The sequence below is a fragment of the Macaca mulatta genome, chromosome 5 (assembly GCF_049350105.2).
Source record: "Macaca mulatta isolate MMU2019108-1 chromosome 5, T2T-MMU8v2.0, whole genome shotgun sequence".
Classification (NCBI taxonomy): Eukaryota; Metazoa; Chordata; class Mammalia; order Primates; family Cercopithecidae; genus Macaca; species Macaca mulatta.
In genome coordinates, this window is record NC_133410.1 from 110,894,617 (window position 1) to 110,915,477 (window position 20,861).

Sequence of the window (20,861 nt, forward strand, 5' to 3'; positions counted from 1 at the left end):
ACCTAGGTTTTCCTCTAGGATTTTTATGGTATTAGGTCTAACATTTAAGTCTCTAATCCATCTTGAATTAATTTTCGTATAAGGAGTAAGGAAAAGATCCAGTTTCAGCTTTCTACTTATGGCTAGCCAATTTTCCCAGCACCATTTATTAAATAGGGAATCCTTTCCCCATTTCTTGTTTCTCTCAGGTTTGTCAAAGATCAGATGGCTGTAGATGTGTGGTATTATTTCTGAGGACTCTGTTGTGTTCCATTGGTCTATATCTCTGTTTTGGTACCAGTACCATGCTGTTTTGGTTACTGTAGCCTTGTAGTATAGTTTGAAGTCAGGTAGCGTGATGCCTCCAGCTTTGTTCTTTTGACTTAGGATTGTCTTGGAGATGCGGGCTCTTTTTTGGTTCCATATGAACTTTAAAGCAGTTTTTTCCAATTCTGTGAAGAAACTCATTGGTAGCTTGATGGGGATGGCATTGAATCTATAAATTACCTTGGGCAGTATGGCCATTTTCACGATATTGATTCTTCCTATCCATGAGCATGGTATGTTCTTCCATTTGTTTGTGTCCTCTTTGATTTCACTGAGCAGTGGTTTGTAGTTCTCCTTGAAGAGGTCCTTTACATCCCTTGTAAGTTGGATTCCTAGGTATTTGATTCTCTTTGAAGCAATTGTGAATGGAAGTTCATTCCTGATTTGGCTCTCTGTTTGTCTGTTACTGGTGTATAAGAATGCTTGTGATTTTTGCACATTAATTTTGTATCCTGAGACTTTGCTGCACACGTATGTTTATTGCAGCACTATTCACAATAGCAAAGACTTGGAATCAACCCAAATGTCCCTCAGTGACAGATTGGATTAAGAAAATGTGGCACATATACACCATGGAATACTATGCAGCCATAAAAAAGGATGAGTTTGAGTCCTTTGTAGGGACTTGGATGCAGCTGGAATCCATCATTCTTAGCAAACTATCACAAGAACAGAAAACCAAACACCGCATGTTCTCACTCATAGGTGGGAACTGAACAATGAGATCACTCGGACTCAGGAAGGGGAACATCACACACCGGGGCCTATCATGGGGAGGGGGGAGGGGGGAGGGATTGCACTGGGAGTTATACCTGATGTAAATGACGAGTTGATGGGTGCAGCACAGCAACATGGCACAAGTATACATATGTAACAAAACTGCATATTATGCACATGTACCCTACAACTTAAAGTATAATAATAATAAATAAATTTAAAAAATAAAAAAAAATAAAAAAAATAAAAAAAAAATTCTAAAAAAAAAAACAAACAAACAAACAAAAAAAAAACAAATACAATTTTGAAACTTTAAGATCAGAAGGGTCAATTTTTATGTTTTTCCAAAAAAGTTTCTATGTTTATCCAAAAAAAGTATCTGTTTATCCAAAAAAAAAAAAAAAAAAAAAAAAGTATCTATTGACTTTGACTTGGCTTCAAGACCTCCATTAAAAAAATCTCCAAATAGGCCAGGCACATTGGCTCTCACCTGTGATCCCAGCACTTTGGGAGGCTGAGGCGGGTGGATCACCTGAAGTCACGAGTTCGAGACCAGCCTGGCCAAGATGGTGAAACCTCGTGTCTACTAAAAATACAAAAATTAGCCAGGCATGGTGGAGGGTGCCTGTAATCTCAGCTACTTGGGAGGCTGAGACAGGAAAATCGCTTGAACCCAGGAGGCAGAGGTTGCAGTGAGCCGAGATTGCACCATTGCACTCCACCCTGGGCAACAAGAGTGAAAGTCTGTCTCAAAAATAAAAAAACCAAGAAAACAAAAAAAGTGCAACAGTTAGCTTGAAAAGACTTTTAGGTGATACAGACAACACATACAATAATGTTTCTCTACTATTGTCCAAATGTGGCTTCAAGAGCTAGTTCATAGTCAGCATTGTAATCTCCATCATAGGAACTGTTTTGGAAAAATGCTCTGACAAATGTCTAGACTATATTGTATGGATATGGTGGCTGTGTGATTGGAGAAAATAATCTCTCTGTTTCTAAGCCATGCACAAATGGGTATATTAACAGTACTTGCTAATATTGTTATGCGATTCAAAATATATATGTATGTAAAATTCTCAGCCTTGACTTAATAATAGTAGTTGTTATTATTGTTATCATTATTATATTATGAACCTTCTGCAGAGATTTTGTTGATAGCTTGAGTTGAATGGGAATGAAAATAGAATTTTTCTCCTTTTTGTAGCAGTATTTCTTCTGAGAGAAGACTGTGACTATGTACATACGTTGATAGCACCACTACCTGACCTTGTAATTACATTCACTCAAATAAAAAAAAAAAAAAACCTGTTTACAACCAGTTCAACAAACAATTGTTGAGCATGAGAATATGTTAGGCAGAATGACATTATAATGAAAAGAAGATTACAGTAGGAAGAGGCAGAAGGCTGCACAGTGAGATGACTTGACCAATTCTAAGCAAGAGGAAATGGATACCTGAACTAGGTCAGCTGAAGGGGATGTGGAATGCAGGTGAGCCTGAGAAAAACACTTATGAGACTAATCATCAGGACTTCATGACTGATGGAAGGTACAGAATGCAGAAGAAAAATGATGGGTTTTACATACATTCGCTTGTTTCTGAACTTCTGAGTGTACCAGAAATTCCAGTAATAATTGCCTTAATCATCTAGGATCAGTTCCATCTTTTTAAATGTTAAAGTAGATTCTAGAGGCATTTTAAGACTGTAAAACATTTCTCTTAATGATTTAGGTCATAAGAATCATGCCGGCTGGGCGTGGTGGCTCATGCCTGTAACCTGTAATCCTAACACTTTTGGAGGGTAAGATCAGGTGTTGGAGACCAGCCTGGCCCATATGGTGAAACCCCATCTCTACTAAAAATACAAAAATTAGCTGGGAATGGTAGCACATGCCTGTAATCCTAGCTACCTGGGAGGATGAGGCAGGTGAATTGCTCAGACCCAGGAGGCGGAGGTTGCAGTGAGCCAATATCAGGCCACTACACCCCAGACTTTTGTCTAAAAAAAAAAATCCTCCCTTCACTGGGCCTTGAGAATCCCAGTGTCAGGGCTATGTAGTATTTTAGTGTATTCTCTATTACATACTGGTGTTTGTTTTCTTTATATTAGTTTCCTTTCTCTAATCTTATTTATTTATTTATTTAGAGATGGAGTCTTTGTCTGTTGTCCAGGCTGGAGTGCAGTGGTGTTGTCTCGGCTCACTGCAACCTCCCACTCCAGGGTTCAGGAGATTCTCCTGCCTCAGCCTCCTGAGTAGCTGGGACTACAGGTGTGCGCCACCATGCCCGGCTAGTTTTTTGTATTTTTAGTAGAGACAGGGTTTCACTATGTTGGCCAGGCTGGTCTCAAACTCCCGACCTCTGGTGATCTGCATGCCCTGGCCTCCTAAAGTCCTGGGATTACAGGTGTGAGCCACCATGCCCGGCCCATTCTTTATTTTACATAAATCTCTTAGTCTTAAGGAGGAACACATATTCTTCTGCATGTACACATATACATATATATGTATGAAGATGACATAAACTCATAATAAAGACTTGAAAAAAATCAGAAATCACCAAAACAGTATTAAAAGAATATAAATATATATAATAATCTTATTCTAATATCTAAATGCTGATATTAAACACATTATTACCACCTAGTCATATCCTGTACAGTGCTATATGTTTTTACATAATTCATATTCAGTTTGAAATTCCATTACAAGGTATATTAGTCTGTTCTCATGCTACTATAAGGACATACCCAGGACTGAGTAATTTATAAAGGAAAGAAGTTTAATTGACTCACAGTTCTGCATGTCTGAGGAGGCCTCAGGAAACTTACAATAACAGTGACAGGAGAACTCACTATCACGAGAACAGCATGAGGGGACTACCCCCATGTCTAATTGCCTCCCAGGAGGTCCCTCCCACAACACATTGAGATTGCAATTCAGATTACAATTCAAGATGAGATTTGGGTGGGGACACACAGCTAGATTATATCACAGGGCTTTCAAAATTAACTTATTATTAAAGCTGCTCAGATTGTTATTAGCAGCCTGGTAAGGGAGAACATGTTTTCTGGATAAAGTCTGAATTCTTCATTATGATATATAAGGCCCTCTACAATCTGACTCTTGCCGGCCACCCTCACCACACTTCCCCAGTGTTGTCCACTTGCACCAAGTATCTTGCAATTTTCCAGACACACCCAATGGGGTTGTGCCTACCTGCCATATTTGCTTGCTGTATTCATATTTCAAGAACCCAGGTTAGGATTGATTATTAACTCCTTTCAGTTTCTCTTCTACTCTGTATGTAGTCCTATCACAGCTATCATAGGAACATTTTATATCAGAATTGGAAATATGCCATTTCAACATTGCCTGTAGGCTATGCCTATTGCGCCATGACTGTTGATAAAATTTAGCACTCAGGAAAACTGCTCTTTTGAGAAAAAATATTTTAGTAGAACTTCTGGTTTTGCAAAAGATCTAGATCCAGAGTGGCCTAGGTTTTCTTCTAGGGTTTTTACAGTTTGGGGTTTTACATTTAAGTCTTTAATCCATCTTGAGTTAATTTTGTAGAAGGTGTAAGGAAGGGGTCCAGTTTCCATTTTCTGCATATGGCTAGCCAGTTTTCCCAGTACCACTTATTAAATAGGGAATCCTTTCCCCATTGCTTGTTATTGTCAGGTTTGTCAAAGATCAGATGGTTGTATACGTGTGTTGCTATTTCTGAGGTCTCTGTTCTGTTCCATTGGTTTATATGTCTGTTTTGGTACCAGTACCATGCTGTTTTGTTTACTGTAGCCTTGTAATATAGTCTGAACTTAGGTAGCATGATGCCTCCAGCTGTGTTCTTTTTGCTTAGGACTCTCTTGGCTATATGGGCCCTTTTTTGGTTCCATATGAAATGTAAAGTAGTTTTTATTCTAATTTTGTGAAGAAAACCAATGGTAGTTTGATGGGAATAGCATTGAATCTGTAAATTATTTTGGACAGTACAGCCATTTTCATGATATTGATTCTTCCTATCCATGAACATGAATAGTTTTTCCATTTAACTATTCAGGGCATAGGCATGGGCAAAGACTTCATCATGAAAACACCAAAAGCAATTGCAACAAAAACCAAAATTGACAATTGGGATCTAACTAAAGTAAAGAGCTTCTGCACAGCAAAATAAACTAGCATCAGAGTGAACAGGCAACATATGGAATGGGAGACAATTCTTGCAATCTACATATCTGACAAAGGTCTAATATCCAGAATTCACAAGGAACTTACACAAATTTATAAGAAAAAACAACCCCATCAAAAAGTGGGCAAAGGATATGAACAGACACTTTTCAAAAGAAGACATTTATGTGGCCAACAGATTAAAAAAAAAGCTCATCATCACTGATTATTAGATAAATGCAAATCAAAACCATAATGAGATACCATCTCACACCAGTCAGATTGGCGATTATTAAAAAGTCAGGAAACAACAGATGCTGGTGAGGCTGTGGAGAAATAGGAACACTTTTACACTGTTGGTGGGAATGTAAATTACTTCAACCATGGTGGAAGACAGTGTGGCAATTCTTCAAGGGTCTAGAACCAGAAATACCATTTGACCCAGCAATCCCATTACTGATTATATACTCAAATGATTACAAATCATTCTATAAAGACACATGCACACGTATGTTTATTGCAGTACTATTTACAATAGCAGAGACTTGAAACCAACCCAAATGCCCATGAATAATAGACTGGATAAAGAAAATTTGGTACAAATACACCATGGAATACTATGCAGCCATAAAAAGAATGAGATCATGTTCTTTGCAGGGACATGGGTGAAGCTAGAAGCCATCATGCTCAGCAAACTAACACAAGAACAGAAAACCAAACACTGCATGTTCTCACTCATAAGTGGGAGTTGAACAATGTGAACACATGGACACAGGGAGGGGGACAACACACACTGGGGCCTGTTCGGGGGTGGGAGAGAGGAGGAGAGCATTAGGACAAATACCTAATGCATGCAGGGCCTAAAACCTAAATGATGGGTTGACAGGTGCCGCAAACCACAATGGCACATGTATACCTATGTAACAAACCTGCAAATTCTGCATATGTATCCCAGAACTTAAAGTAAAACAAAACAAAACAAACTCTAGCCTCTGACTTTTGGGGGGAGGCTGATTTGAGTAATAATAAAACTCAAATCTCCCCCACCAAAACAACAGCAACAACAACAAAGATCAATCCAGATTTTACTCCTATGGGAAAATTAAGAAGAAGAATAAAAAGTTTCAGGATAATAGGGCTGGCAGGACTCATGATTTTCTGGGGCAGCAGATGCTCTCTGCCAAGGCAAGGGCAAGTTCAGAGTGACAGAGGGGATGCAGAGTCCTGAATTTCAAAGAGTTGTTAGAGTGTTTTGAAGCAGCAGGCTGAATTTGATCCCAGAGCAGAGGCTCTTAGTCCTGCAGTCTGACTTGATGCCGACTGATGAGTCCAAATCCACAGGGGTTTATTGGAGACAGAAGGAAATTAGAGACTTCCAAATGCCTCTTGTTTCTTGAGTCATAGACAACAGTACTAGAAAATGTTAAATTAACCATCAAGTCTCTCAAACAAAACAGCCTATGAAAGGCGATTCTTACCAGGTTATCTAAAGCCTCTATAAGCCCCTGGTATGAGAGGCAGAGGAGGACCTGTAACCACACAGTGAATCAGAGCAGAGATATGTCATGGGATGGGTTTGGTTACATTAAAAATAAATATCCTTTATTGAGTGCTAACTATAAATACTAAGGATGTCATGTGTCTTACCTCCTTTGATCTTCACCATAACCTACAAATTTTGCCCAATTACTATCTTAGAGTAAAATAAGGATGGAGAAATTGAGGCACAGAGAATGTAGAGTCAAAACAACTATCAAGTGGCAGATTGAGTTTTGACCCTTGCTTCAAGTCTAGCTATGGCTTTCTCTTTTAAACACTCTGCAACTTAGGACAATACACTCTGCAATGCCAAAGGAAGGCCAAACCTGCAGAAAATGTTTATTATGAATTGAAGGGAAAAGATTAGAATAACATTTTATACTGATTATATATTTAAGTACACCACTGGCCACTTACAAACTGCATATATATGAAAAACAAAACGAAAAACAAAAACCTTATTTAGGACCTGTGTCAAAGTCAGCCACCTCTGATACTTTTTTTCTTTGTAGCTAAGTTGTTCTTATTCTAATAAATGTAGTTTCAATGGAGTTAAATTGCCTAATAGTTTACCTGTACTGATATAGATTTTTATCTTGTTGAAATGTACCGTATTTTGTGAAGGTACATTCTTTTCCATTTAATGATGTTTACCACCTTTAAATATATTAAAAAACATTCTCTATTAAGTTAAACTTGGATTTTACAAAAGAAATCCCTTTTTGATAGGTAATTCATTTTTCTGTTTTTAGGGAAGGAAATATTTCAAAATTTATTTTGAAAATAATCTACAATGCGATAGAATTTCTTTTAACTTGAGGAAAGGTAAATAGTTTTCCAACTGAAAACAAATTCCCATAATTGTGACACAGTACAGATAAATCCTACTCACAGACCCAGGCTTACATAAGTATCATTTAAGAGATATTCATAATGTAATATATATAAAATGACCTTTCTGAAGAAGAAAGGACTTTTGCTTTTTGGATTGTATAAAATGAGTTGAATTTGAATATTGTCTCTTTAGGTTATTTGTGAGTTTCCATGGCTGACACTAAGTACGCAGTGATTTTGACAAAGCAGTAAGCTGTAGAGTTCTGGTAAGTAAATAGTGGTTCTGGTGAAGTAAAGCTCTTAGAAAGTACAGAGCTATCCATGGATTTCAACTGATAAAATCAATAGAAGTCATCTGTGGTCAACTCAGAACTGCTGGAACATGGTGTGTAGAGTTCTAAAGGGCAGAATAAAGAAAAATTTTCTTTTTTCCTTACAGATCAAGATGTTGTGAACATTCTTTTGCTGGCACAATACTCCCAGGGTTGACTTTGGTAATTAAAACCACTCATCCTTATTATTAAGGTTTATCTTTGTTTAAAATCTGAAGTCAGCCAGTATGAAGAGCTCAAATCATAATTAGTATAATAAAAACGGCCACTAGCTGTGATCTAGAAGAAAACAGGTCTAAACAGAACATCAAGATGGTTTGGTCACGGCTTTGTAACTGAGACCTATGCTCAATATAATGCCTCAACCTACCCTCAATATAATGAAGGCAATAGACTTTCCTTCATGAGAGGATGGGCAAGATATTCAGTGTTGACATCTTCACTGATGATTCTCCCTGACAGGCGGTATACAGTTGGAAGAGTGTTAAGTTTTTCTTCTGTTTGCCCTAAGGCTGGTTTTCCAATGTTTTCCCTTGCATACATCACACCTTCCTGACATTCCCACTACTTCGCATTCACATGTGGGCCATACTCAAATGGCTTGACACATTATTTTACTGTTGGAAAAAAATGTTTTACTTACCTTTAAATATTTTAACATTGTTAATGCATGGTCTAATGCATTGTTAATATATGTCAATATATGGTTAATGTACTTGTTCTTTCATCCCAGAGCCTGCCATATATTAATGCTTTTTCCTTTGGTACTGATGTTTAGTTAAGAATTTCATTTTACTTTTATTTACTTTACACACACACACACACACACACACACTCAGGTTAACATCGAAATAGATTTGTAATATATTACATTTCTGAATATTCAACTGCTGGACAGATATAGAAGGCAGTGGAGATCACGTTGAGTAAAAGAGTGGCAAATTAAAGGTTGACATGAAAAAAAGTGCATGATTGAGAATAGACTTCAATGCTCAGATGAGTAAAAAATGAATCAGTAAAAAAACTGTCTTTTTAAAAATCTTTCCATTTTTCTTTTTAACAAACTGGGACATTAAGTATCTATTAAGACAAATTTATGGAAAATTCTTTGATTTTGGAATCGGAAAGATTTGACTTTGAATGTCAGTTTTGCCTTTTTAGTAGTCATGACACTTGGGCAACCTACTTTTAATAATTCTCATACCTTTTTTTGGGAAAATGAGAGTAATAGGAGGCTGAACAATGTAGTGTTGGCATATAAAATATCTAGCACATGACAACCATTACACAGGTTGCTACCCCACTCCCTCTCCACTCCTTACCCACCCACCACACATGCAAAGGTGTTAGGGATACAGAAATGATTATGACAACAGCCACCAGACTGTAGGTTTCCTTAGGGCAGATGTTGTTTCCTATTCACTTTTGTTTCTCCAGTCCTTAGCTTGGTGCCTTGGATATTATATATCCAATAAATGTTTGCTGAATGAATATACCATGTTTATCAACAAAAATTCACAATCTATACTGGTTATAAATAGATATTCCTTCAAAAATATAGAAATATTACACTAAAAGTCATGCGTTTAGTGACAAATATAAATACTTAGGAAAGTGAAGTAGACTAGTGGAAGCTAAGCTTCTTGAGAAGGCTAGGGACCCAGATGAAGAAGTTATAGGAAGGTTAGGAGTTAATGTGAAAGACATAGAGAAGAAATAGAGAAAGAATAGGTGTCTTAACACTTTCTGTCAAATCTTGATGAGGTGTCACCATTACTAAAGAAGAATACTTTTCTTTTCAATTAAAAAATAGGCTTCAGTGGAGGAAATATTTTATTATGAATTTTCAGCAGCTGCTAAGAAAGATCTTTAGACTAATCTCAGACTAGACACAGAATCTAGGGAATGTGTGGCCTGGTCTGGTCCTAAAGAAGCTATGATCTGTTCTGGAAATGTTCATAATCTGAGGACTCATTTTGCTATCTGTAAGTAGAGATTAATCGTTAGGTTTGTTTATTTAAAGTTATTTTATTGGCTGGGTGCGGTGGTTCACACCTGTATTCCCAGCACTTTGGAAGGCTGAGGTGGGCACAGATCACTTGAGCCCAGGAATTTGAGACCAGTCAGCCTGAGCAACATGGAGAAACCCTGTCTCTATTTAAACAACAACAAAAAAAATCAGCTGAACATGATGGTGCCTGCTTTATAATTCCAGCTACTGGGGAAGCTGAGGTGGGAGGTGGGAGGATCACTTGAGCCTGGGATGTTGAGGCTGCCATGAGCTGAGATTGCATCACTGCACTCCAGCCTGGATGACAGAGTGAGACACTGTCTCCAAAAAATTTATTTTATTCACTACAGCAATTTTCTCTAAGAGCCCAAAGTGCTTATCTGCTCAGAGAGCTTCTGAGAGAGGGACGGAGTTATTCTTCCAGCTATTAAGGGACTCTTAAAGAACTAAAGTAACAAGAAAAAAGACATCACTATTTCAACTTCACTACAATTTTCATCAGGACAGGGTTTATTCTCAATGTGTTAAATAATGTTTTTGAGTGGATTCTGTTGTTGCAAAATGAAAATTAGGATTCTTTTCCAATATGATCTCAGAACCTAAACACCATTACTAAAGATATCATTATTACTAAATTGCTCAAGAATAAAAATACGGCATGGTTAAGCCTGGGAGATATTTTACAACCTTGGTGCTTTCTATTATCTATTTTTAAATAATTCTCCAGTGGTTTGACTTGATAATTTAATCATTTAAAAGGCATTGACTAGAGTATTTGCATAGAAGCTGACAATGTCTCTTCACCTTCAGTGCTATTATTGTTGTCTAAGGCATGATCATTTCCCCCCCCCAGATTGCTGAAAAAATCTCCTTAACTGATCTTTTCTTCATGCTTGCCTCATTCTCCTGCCCCTACTCTCTTTTCTTTATAGTAGACAGAGAACTAATGATAAATTGTGCCATATCATGTCACTCCTTTGCTCAAAACCTACAGTGGCTCCCCACTTCATGCTTTGTAAAAAGTCAAAGGCCTTACAGGGGTTTATATAAGAACATATATAATTGACCCCCCAGTCATCTCTTGTTTCTCCTCTTCCCATTTACATCATTCCAGCCACGCTGGCTTTCTTGATGTTTCACAAGAGTATCAGGAACTTTCTCACTTAAAGATGTAGTGCTGGCTGTTCCTTCTGTCTGGAATTCCCATTTTGTAGATATTCACATTGCTTTTTACCTTCACTTCCTTCATGTTCTTGTTCAAATGTCATTTTCTCTTTGAGGTGAACCCTAGCTACTCTATTTACAATTGCAAGCCTTTATTCTTGAGACTCCATTCCTTTTACAATGCTTTTTTCATTTCATATCGTTTATTACCTTCTAACAAACCACAATTAATTTTATTATAATTATTACCATATATAAGCTCATTGATGGCAGGACTTTGTTCACTACTAAATCTTCACTGCCTATAACAGTTCTGGCACATAGGAGGTTATCAATAAATATTTTTAAATTAATATTTTAATATTATATACAGACTTGATAAAGCCCCAAATTGTGAAATGTCAATAATTAAAGAAAAGGGACTTGGGAAAAGATGGCAGCTAGGAGACAGGGCTAACATGCAGCTCTAACTTGCATGGACAGAACAGCATGTGGAGACTCACACTGTGAACTTTTGAACCACCACAAGAGCATACCAGGAAAACCAAATAATTCACAGATCCTTTAAAATAAGTGGCATGCCACTACAAATTCTGCAAGACAGCCAAAAAGTGTGAGTTCCCAAAGTGTGAAGGGGGAGCCTGCCTCCAACCATATATCCACGCTTTCTCAGTTGCTCTAAGTTGTCTAGGGTAAGCATTCTGGTTTCTCAGGCAATAGGTAGGGCCACAAACCTCCCAAGAGTTTCTATCTTTTGTGTTCAGCTACCAGGAGGGATAGAAAAATACCATCAGGTTGGGGCAGGGTTAGGTGGGTTTGGGCTTGCCACAGTCATAATTGGGGTTGGGTGAGGGGTCGTTTTTAGGCACCAAATCAAGGGATCACCCTGTGGGACAAAGGAACCTGAACAGTAGGCCTTGAGTTCTAGACCTTTCCAATGAAATAGTCTACCCAAATGAGAAAGAAAAATTCTGGTACTATGACCAAACAGGGTTCGATAGCATCTCCAAAACATCACACTAGCTCCCCAGCAATGGATCAAAACCAAGAGAAATCTCTGAATTGGTAGATAAATAATTCACAAGGTTGATTATTAAGCTACTCAAAAAGATACCAGAGAAAGGTGAAAACCAACTTAAAAAAATATTTTTTAAAATACAGGATATGGAAGAAAAATTCTCCAGAGAAATAGATTATCATAAAGAAGAAACAATAAAAAATTTTGGAAAAAAACACTTAGAGAAATACAAAATTCACTGGAAAGTTTCAAGAATAGACTAGAATAAGTAGAAGAAAGAACTTCAGTGCTTGAATACAAGACTTCCAAATTAACCCAATCAGACAAAAACAAAAATAATTTTCAAATAATGAACAGGCTGGGCACAGTGACTCACGCCTGTAATCCCAGCACTTTGGGAGGCCAAGGTGGCTGGATCACTTCAGGTCAGGAGTTCAACACCAGCCTGGACCACAGGGTGATACCCTGCCTCTACTAAAAATACAAAACAATTAGCCAGGCATGGTGGAGTGTGCCTGTAATCCCAGCTCCTCAGGCAGCTGAGGCAGGAGAACTGTTTGAACCCGAGATGTGAAGGTTGCAATGAGCCAAGATCACGCCACTGCACTCCAGCATAATAATAAAAATTATTATAATAATATAATATTATGAACAAAGCCTCCAAAAAATTTGAGATTATGTTAAATGGCCAAACCTAAGAATAATTGGTGTTCCTGAGGAAAAAGACAAATCTGAAAGTTTGGAAAAATTATTTGAGGGAATAATTGAGGAATACTTCCCTGTTCTTGCTAGAGATCTAGAGGTCTAAATACAAGAAGTTCAAAGAACACCTGAGAAATTTATCACAAAAAGATAATCACCTAAACACATAATCATCAGGTTACCTAAGTCAAGATGAAGGAAAGAATCTTAAGAGCTGTGGGGTGAAAGCATCAGCTAACCATCAGCTAAAGAAAAACCTATCAGATTAATGTCAGATTTATCCAGCAGAAAACCTACAAGCTTGAAGAGACTGGGGTCCTATCTTTAGCCTCCTCAAACAAAATAATTGCCAGTCAAGACTTTCATATCCAGCAAAACTAAGCTTCATAGGTGGGAGAGATACATTTTTTTTCAGACAAAGAAATGCTGAAAGAATTCACCACTACCAAGCCAGCACTACAAGGACTGCTAAAAGTTGCTCTAAATCTTGGGACAAAATTCAAAATACAACAAAATAGAGCCTCCTGAAAGCATAAATCTCACAGAGCATGTAAAACAATAACACAATGAACAAAAAAAACAAGGTATTCAGGAAACAACTAGCATGATGAATAAAACAGTACACCTCACATCTCTCACTACTAACATTGAATGTAAATAACTTCAATGCTCCACTTAAAAGATACAGAATACCAGAATGGATAAAAATCCACCAACCAAGTATCTGTTGTCTTCAAGAGACTAACCTGATGCATAAGGACTCACATAACTTAAGGTAAAGGGATGGAAAAAGATATTTGATGCAAATGTAAACCAAAAGTGAGCAGAAGTAGCTATGCTTATATCAGACAAGACAGACTTTAAAGCAACAACACTTTAAAAAGAGGGACATTACATAATAATAAAAAGTTCAATAGGAAAATATCATAATTCTAAATATATATGCACCTAACACTGGAGCTCCCAAATTTATAAAACAATTATTAGTAGACTTAAGAAATGAGATATATGGTAACACAATAATAGTGGGAGACTTCAATACTCCACTCAAAGCACTAGACAGGTCATCAAGACAGAAAGTCAACAACAACAACAAAAAATGAACTTAAACTATACCCTAGAACAAATGGACTTATCAGATATTTACAGAACATTTTACACAACAACTGCATCATTCTTTTTATCATTCTTTTCATCAGAACATGGAACCATCTCCAAGACAGGACATATGATAGGCCACAAAACAAGTCTCAATAAATTTGAGAAAATCAAAATTATATCAAGTACTCCCTCAGACTACAATGGAATAAAATTGGAAATTAACTCCAAAAGGAACCATCGAAACCATGCAAATACATGGAAATTAAATAACCTGCTCTTGAATGATCATTGGGTCAACAATGAAATCAAGATGAAAATTTAAAAAATTCTTTGAACTGAATGATAATAGTAACACAACTTATCAGAATTCTCTGGGATACAGCAAAAGCAGTGCTAAGAGGAAAGTTCATAGCATTAAATGCTTACATCAAAAAGTCTGAAACAGCACAAATAAAAAATCTAAGGTCACACCTCAAGGAACTAGTGAAACAAGATCAAGCCAAACCCAAAAGCAGCAGCAGAAAAGAAATAACAAAGATCAGTGCAAAACTAAGTGAAATTGAAACAAACAAACAAAAAAAAAATACAAAAGATAAATGAAACAAAAAGCTGTTTCTTTGAAAAGATAAAATTGATAAACCATTAGTGAGATTAACCAAGAAAAGAAGAGAGAAGATCCAAATAGGCTCAATTAGAAATGAAATAGGAGATATTATAGCTGATACCAGAGAAACACAAAAGATCATTCAAGGTTACTATGAAAGCATTTATGCACACAAACTATTAATAGAAAATCTGGAGTAGATGGATAAAGTTATGAAAATATACAATTCTCTTAGAATAAATCAGGAAGAACTAGAAACTTGGAACAGACCAATAATAACTAGCAAGATTGAAACAGTAATTTAAAAGATTGCCAAGAAATAAAAAGTCCAGGACTAGATGGATTCACAGCTGAATTCTATCAGACATTCAAAGAAGAATTAGTAACAATCTTACTGAAACTATTCCAAAAGTTACAGAAAGAAGGAATCACCCCCAAATCATTCTATGAAGCCAGTATCACCCTGATACCAATACCAGGAAAGGCCATAACAAAAGAAGAAAACTATGGACCAATTTCCCTGATAAACATAGATGCAAAAATCCTCAATAAATAATTGCTAACTGAATCCAACAGCATATCAAAAAGATAATAAATCATGAGCAAGTAAGTTTCATATGAAAGATGCAGGGATGGTTTAACATACACAAGTCAATAAATGTGATGCATTAAATAAACGGATTTAAAAACAAAAATCATATTATTATCTCAATAGATGCATTTGACAAAATCCAGCATCCCTTTATGATTAAAACCCTCAGCAAAATTGCCACAAAAGGGACATACCTCAAGATAATAAAAGCCATCTGTGACAAACCCATAGCCAGCAAAGCATTCCCCCTGAGAACCAGAACAAGACAAGGATGCCCACTTTCACCGCTTCTGTTCAACATTGCACTGGAAGTCCTAGCCAGAGCGATCAGATAAGAGAAAGAAATAAAGAACATTCAAATTGGTAAAGAGAAAGTCAAACTGTTGCTGTTAGCCCATGATATGACTTATGCCTTAAAAACCCTAAAATCTCATCCAAAAAGCTCCTGGGTCTGATAAATGAATTCAGTAAAGTTTCAAGATACAAATTCAATGTACACAAAATAGTAGCACTGCTGTACACCAATAGCAACCAAGCTGAGAATCAAATCAAGAACTCCACCCCCTTTATGACAGCTGCCATTAAACAAAATATATAGTTAGGAATATACCTACCAAGGAGGTAAAAAGTCTCTATGTGGAATTCTACAAAACACTGCTGAAAGAAATCATAGATAACACAAATTAATGGAAACTCTTCCCATGCTCATGGATGGGTAGAATATTGTGAAAAATGACCATATTTCCAAAAGCAATCTACAGATTCAATGCAATACCCATGAAAATACCACCATCAAAACTAGAAAAAAGCAATCCTAAAATTCATATGGAACCAAAAAAGATTCCACATAGCCAAACAAGACTACACAAAAAGAACCGATCTGGAGGCATCACTTTACCTGATTTGAAACTATACTACAAGGCTATAATTACCAAAACAGCATGGTATGGGTGTAAAAATAGACACATAGTGCAGCTGAACACAATAGAGAGCCCAGAAATAAAGCCACATACTTACAGCCAGCTGATCTTTGACAAAACAGAAACATAAAGTGGGGAAAGTACACCCTATTCAACAAATGGTGTTGGGATAATTGGCTAGCCAAAGGAGAAGAGTAACACTGATGCCTCATCTCTCACCTTATACGAAAATCAACTCATGATAAACTACATCTAAGACCTGAAACCATAAAAATCCTAGAAGACAACTTCAGAAAAACCCTTCTAGACACTGGCTTAGACAAAGAATTTATGACCAAGAAGCAAACAGCAAATGCAACAAAATAAAAAATAAACAGTTGGGACCTATTAAACTAAAAAGCTTCTTCAAAGCAAAAGAAATAATCAGCAGAGTAAAAAGACAACCCACAAAGTTGGAGAAAATACTTGCAAGCCATGCATAAATCAAAGGACTAATATCCAGAATCTATAAGGGATTCAAAGAAAAGAGCAAGAAAAAAACAATCCCATCCAAAAGTGGGCAAAGGACATGAATAGAAAGTTCGTAAAAGAAGATATACAAATGGCCAGCAAACATATGAAAAAATGTTCAATATCACTAATTATCAGGGAAAGACAAATTAAAACCACAATGAGATAAACCTGCAAGAATGGCCATAGTTAAAAGTAAAAAAATTATATGTCTTGGTGTGGATGGGGTGAAAAGGGAACAATTTACACTGCTGGTGGGAATGTAAAACTAGTATAACCACTATGCAAAATAGTATGGAGATTCCTTAAATAACTAGAAGTAGAACTACCATTTGACCCAGCAATCCCATTGCTGGGTATCTACTCCAAGGAAAAGAAGTCATTATATGAAAAAAACACTTGCACATGCATGTTTATAGCAGAACAATTTGCAGTTACAGAATTATGGAGCCTGTCTAAATGTCCATGAACCAATGAGTGGATAAAGAAAATGTGGTATATATACACCATGAAATACTACTCAGTGGTAAAAAGAAATGAAATAATGGCATTTGCAGCAATCTGGATGGAGTTGGAGACCATTATTTTAAGTGAAGTAACTCAGGATTGGAAAAGCAAATATCATTATGTTTTCACTTATAAGTGGTAGCTAAACACTTAAGAATGATATAATGAGCTCGTGTTTCAGGGGGTGAGGGATGAAGACTACACATTGGGTACAGTGTACACTGCTTGGCTGATGGGGTACACCAAAATATCAGAAATTACTTATCCATGTAACTAAAAACTACCTCTTCCCCAGAACTGTTGAAACTAAAAAATAAAATATTTTTTAAAAATAGGACTGTATGTCATTTGCCAATTGCATGAAATGATACATGCAAAAAGATCTAGAGAAGGGAGAAGTCAATGTAAGATCTCTTGTATAATGTACACCCTAAAGGACAGTTTTTTGTTATTGCTTTTATTCACTACTGATATTGAACATATAAACAGACAATGGCTAAACCATATATAAAAACTGAACTTTGACCTGAAAGTCATGGGAAACTCCCCAGGAAATCAGCATCCTCATCTGTAATAAACAGCTCAGAAATTCAACCTGCTGTAAGTCAGACTTGCAAGAATCCAGATTGCTATCTCTAGTGACAATCTAGGACATTAATCAGTAATGTTACAGGGAAGAGGTCTGGATCCAGACCCCAAGAGAGGGGTCTTGGATCTCACGCAAAAAAGAATTCAGGGCGAGTGTGCAATGCAAAGTGCAAGCAAGTTTATTAAGAAAGAAAGGAATAAAAGAATGGCTACTCCATAGAGCAGCACTTATGGCTGCTGGTTCCCCATTGTTATGGTTATTTCTTGATGATATACTAAACAAGGGGTGGATTATTCATGCCTCCCCTTTTTAGACCATATAGGGTAACTTCCTGACGTTGCCATGGAAAATTTGTGAACTATCATGGCACTGGTGGGAGTGTAGCAGTGAGGATGACCAGAGGTAACTCTCATGGCCATTTTGGTTTTGGTGGGTTTTGGCCAGCTCCCTTATTGCAACCTGTTTTATCATCTAGGTCTTTATGACATATATTTTGTGCTGACCTCCATCTCATCCTGTGACTTAGAAGGCCTTAACCATCTGGGAATGCAGCCCAGTAGGTTTCAGCCTCATTTTACCCAGTTCCCATTTAAGAGAGAGTTGCTCTTGTTCACATGCCTCTGACAGTAACTTCTGTAAAAATCAGCCACAAATGGCCAGGACTTGATTAACAATTGACAGCTTCCCTAATTTTGATCCCTGCTTGCAACTTAGGACCAACCAAAGAAAGCCAAATATGTGCCTCTAACCAGTCACACAGGATGCCTACCTTCTGCTTAACCTGCCTACAGCTTGCTCTGGTCATTAGTCTTCAGTCAGGATATATGTAAAGCCTTCCCTTCTTTCCATTATAAAGCCTTCGCATTCTTCTGCCTAATAAATAACTTTTGCTTTTGTACTTGGTTAGTCTCTATTTCCACATCACTGTATCCCAAACTCACAAAATAAGGCATAACACATAGTAGGTGCTCAATGAATATTCACTGAATGAATAAGTGAATGAAGGAGAACTACCATGAACAAAAGTTTCACTTAATGTGGGGACATTTTTTATTACCTTTGAAGGGAAAAATAGGAATTGTTGTCCACGTATGCTTCCTTTTTAAGGTTGTTCAGGTCATCTTACCTCTCTCTTGACGCAAACGAGAAAACTGGGCCATAGTAGCAGAAGGTGGTTATGGTGGTTATTTTGATGTGTCTTGGAAAAAGATGATAAAACACAGCATCTGTGAGGCAAGCTTTGCTTTGCATTCTGTTCACTGATTTATGTTTGATATCTTGAGCTTTAAGGATTTTATGTAGTTGGCCAGGCATGGTGGTTCATGCCTGTAATCCTGGAACTTTGGGGGGCCAAGGCGGGTGGATCACCTGAGGTCGGGAGTTTGAGACCAGCTTGACCAACATGGAGAAACCCTATCTCTACCAAAAATACAAAATTAGCCAGGTGTGGTGTCGCATGCCTGTAATCCCAGCTACTCGGGATGCTGAAGCAGGAAAATCACCTGAACCCAGGAGGCGGACATTGTGGTGAGCCAAGATCATGCCATTGCACTCCAGCCTGGGCAACAAAAGCGAAACTCCATCTCAAAAAAAAAAAAAAAAAAAAAAAAAAAAAAAAAAAAAATTCTTGTGATGCATATGTGATTAAGGCCCACACACCAGGAAAGTATAGAGTTAGAGCCAAAATCCCAGTTGCTAATAGATTGTGACTGTTTGCCTATAATCACTGTGTACTAACCAAGCAAGGATATAGAGAAGGCATTTCTGGCCATAGTAGGTGGCTGATAGGAAATTCAAGGACTTCAGAACATTGGCTGTCATTTTATTATTTTCCATTAATACTTATATTGCTTTTCCTAATAGAATTCATGGAAAGGTATAGGGCTGGAAATGCAGAAGGTGTCTGAATATGAACATTGGGAATTGGTAAAAAATGTGGTCTGCAGAGTATAATCAGATTTTAAAAAGGTGTTTGGATACAATATAGTAGGAAGCAGGGAAACAAGTTCCTAAGAAAGAAGAGAATACAATATTCTATTGTTTTAGGAAGACTAATCTGGCAGTCAGTGGCATTTACTTTAGCACTCATAAAACTTCAGCAAGATTAAATAGAATCGATGGCATTACCACAGTTTAATTTATATTAAACAACTTTCTAGTAACTGTTTTGTATCAAATGCAGGGAGAGAAATTTCAAAGACAAAGATAAACCAATCTTTTACTTTCAACATAGATCTTTTTTCATGAAAGATTATGGATTCATTTTGTATCACAGCGTAGTTTAATTTTTTGGCAATAACTTGAGGTCAGGTACCTCATGTTGTATCCTAGGAAAAAGTTATGGGGTTTTTCAGGTTATTAGGAAGTTCATGTAGTGCACAAGGTGAGCTTTTCAAATACTAATTGTGTGAATGTGTGTGACACACACACACACACACATATACACACACACACAGAGAGAGAGAGAGAGAGAGAGAGAGAGAGAGAGAGAGAGAGAAATTGGTGAGAAATGCATCACTATATTTTTCCTTGGAAAATTCAACCAGATAGTTAATGACTTAAAAAAGATTTCAAATTTGAAAAAAAAAAACAACTTACCATATCCTTTTATATACATTATTAAACGTATACATAACTGAATTTACTGAATTTCAGGGTCTTTGTTCATATTCTAAAGACGCATTTCAATGGCAAAATAGAGAGAAGAGCTTACTAAATGACTTACAGCTAATTGCATTAAAATTTGAAGTTAGATTCCAAAGATAATTTTCCTTTTATAGGTGATGATTAACAACTATATTCATAAGCACATCAGAAAGTCAACCCAGATAACTTCTTTTTATAAACCTTTTCTGGAGATACTGTTACATAAAGGAACATTGATTCTTTAATCTACTATAGTTGGTTTTCAGATATTAAATTGCTGCTCTGAGCATTTGGGTGCCTGGTATTCAAAAAGTGAGTAATTGCAAACAACAGCATTCACTGAGTCCAAAACCACCAGCAGCTCTCCTATGACAGAAAAGCATTTCAGTCTCATTTGTCAGGATTCATGGTTGGGTTGAGTTTCATAAAAACATTTTAATAATAGAGATTTATTATAATGTGAATTTCTTGGGAAACTTTTAAGTTATGTGGTACAGGGCTGTTGAGAAGTATATAGAACTAATATATCATTTACTTTTTTATTTTTTATTGATACAGAATGGTACATATTTATGGGATACATGTGATATTTTGAT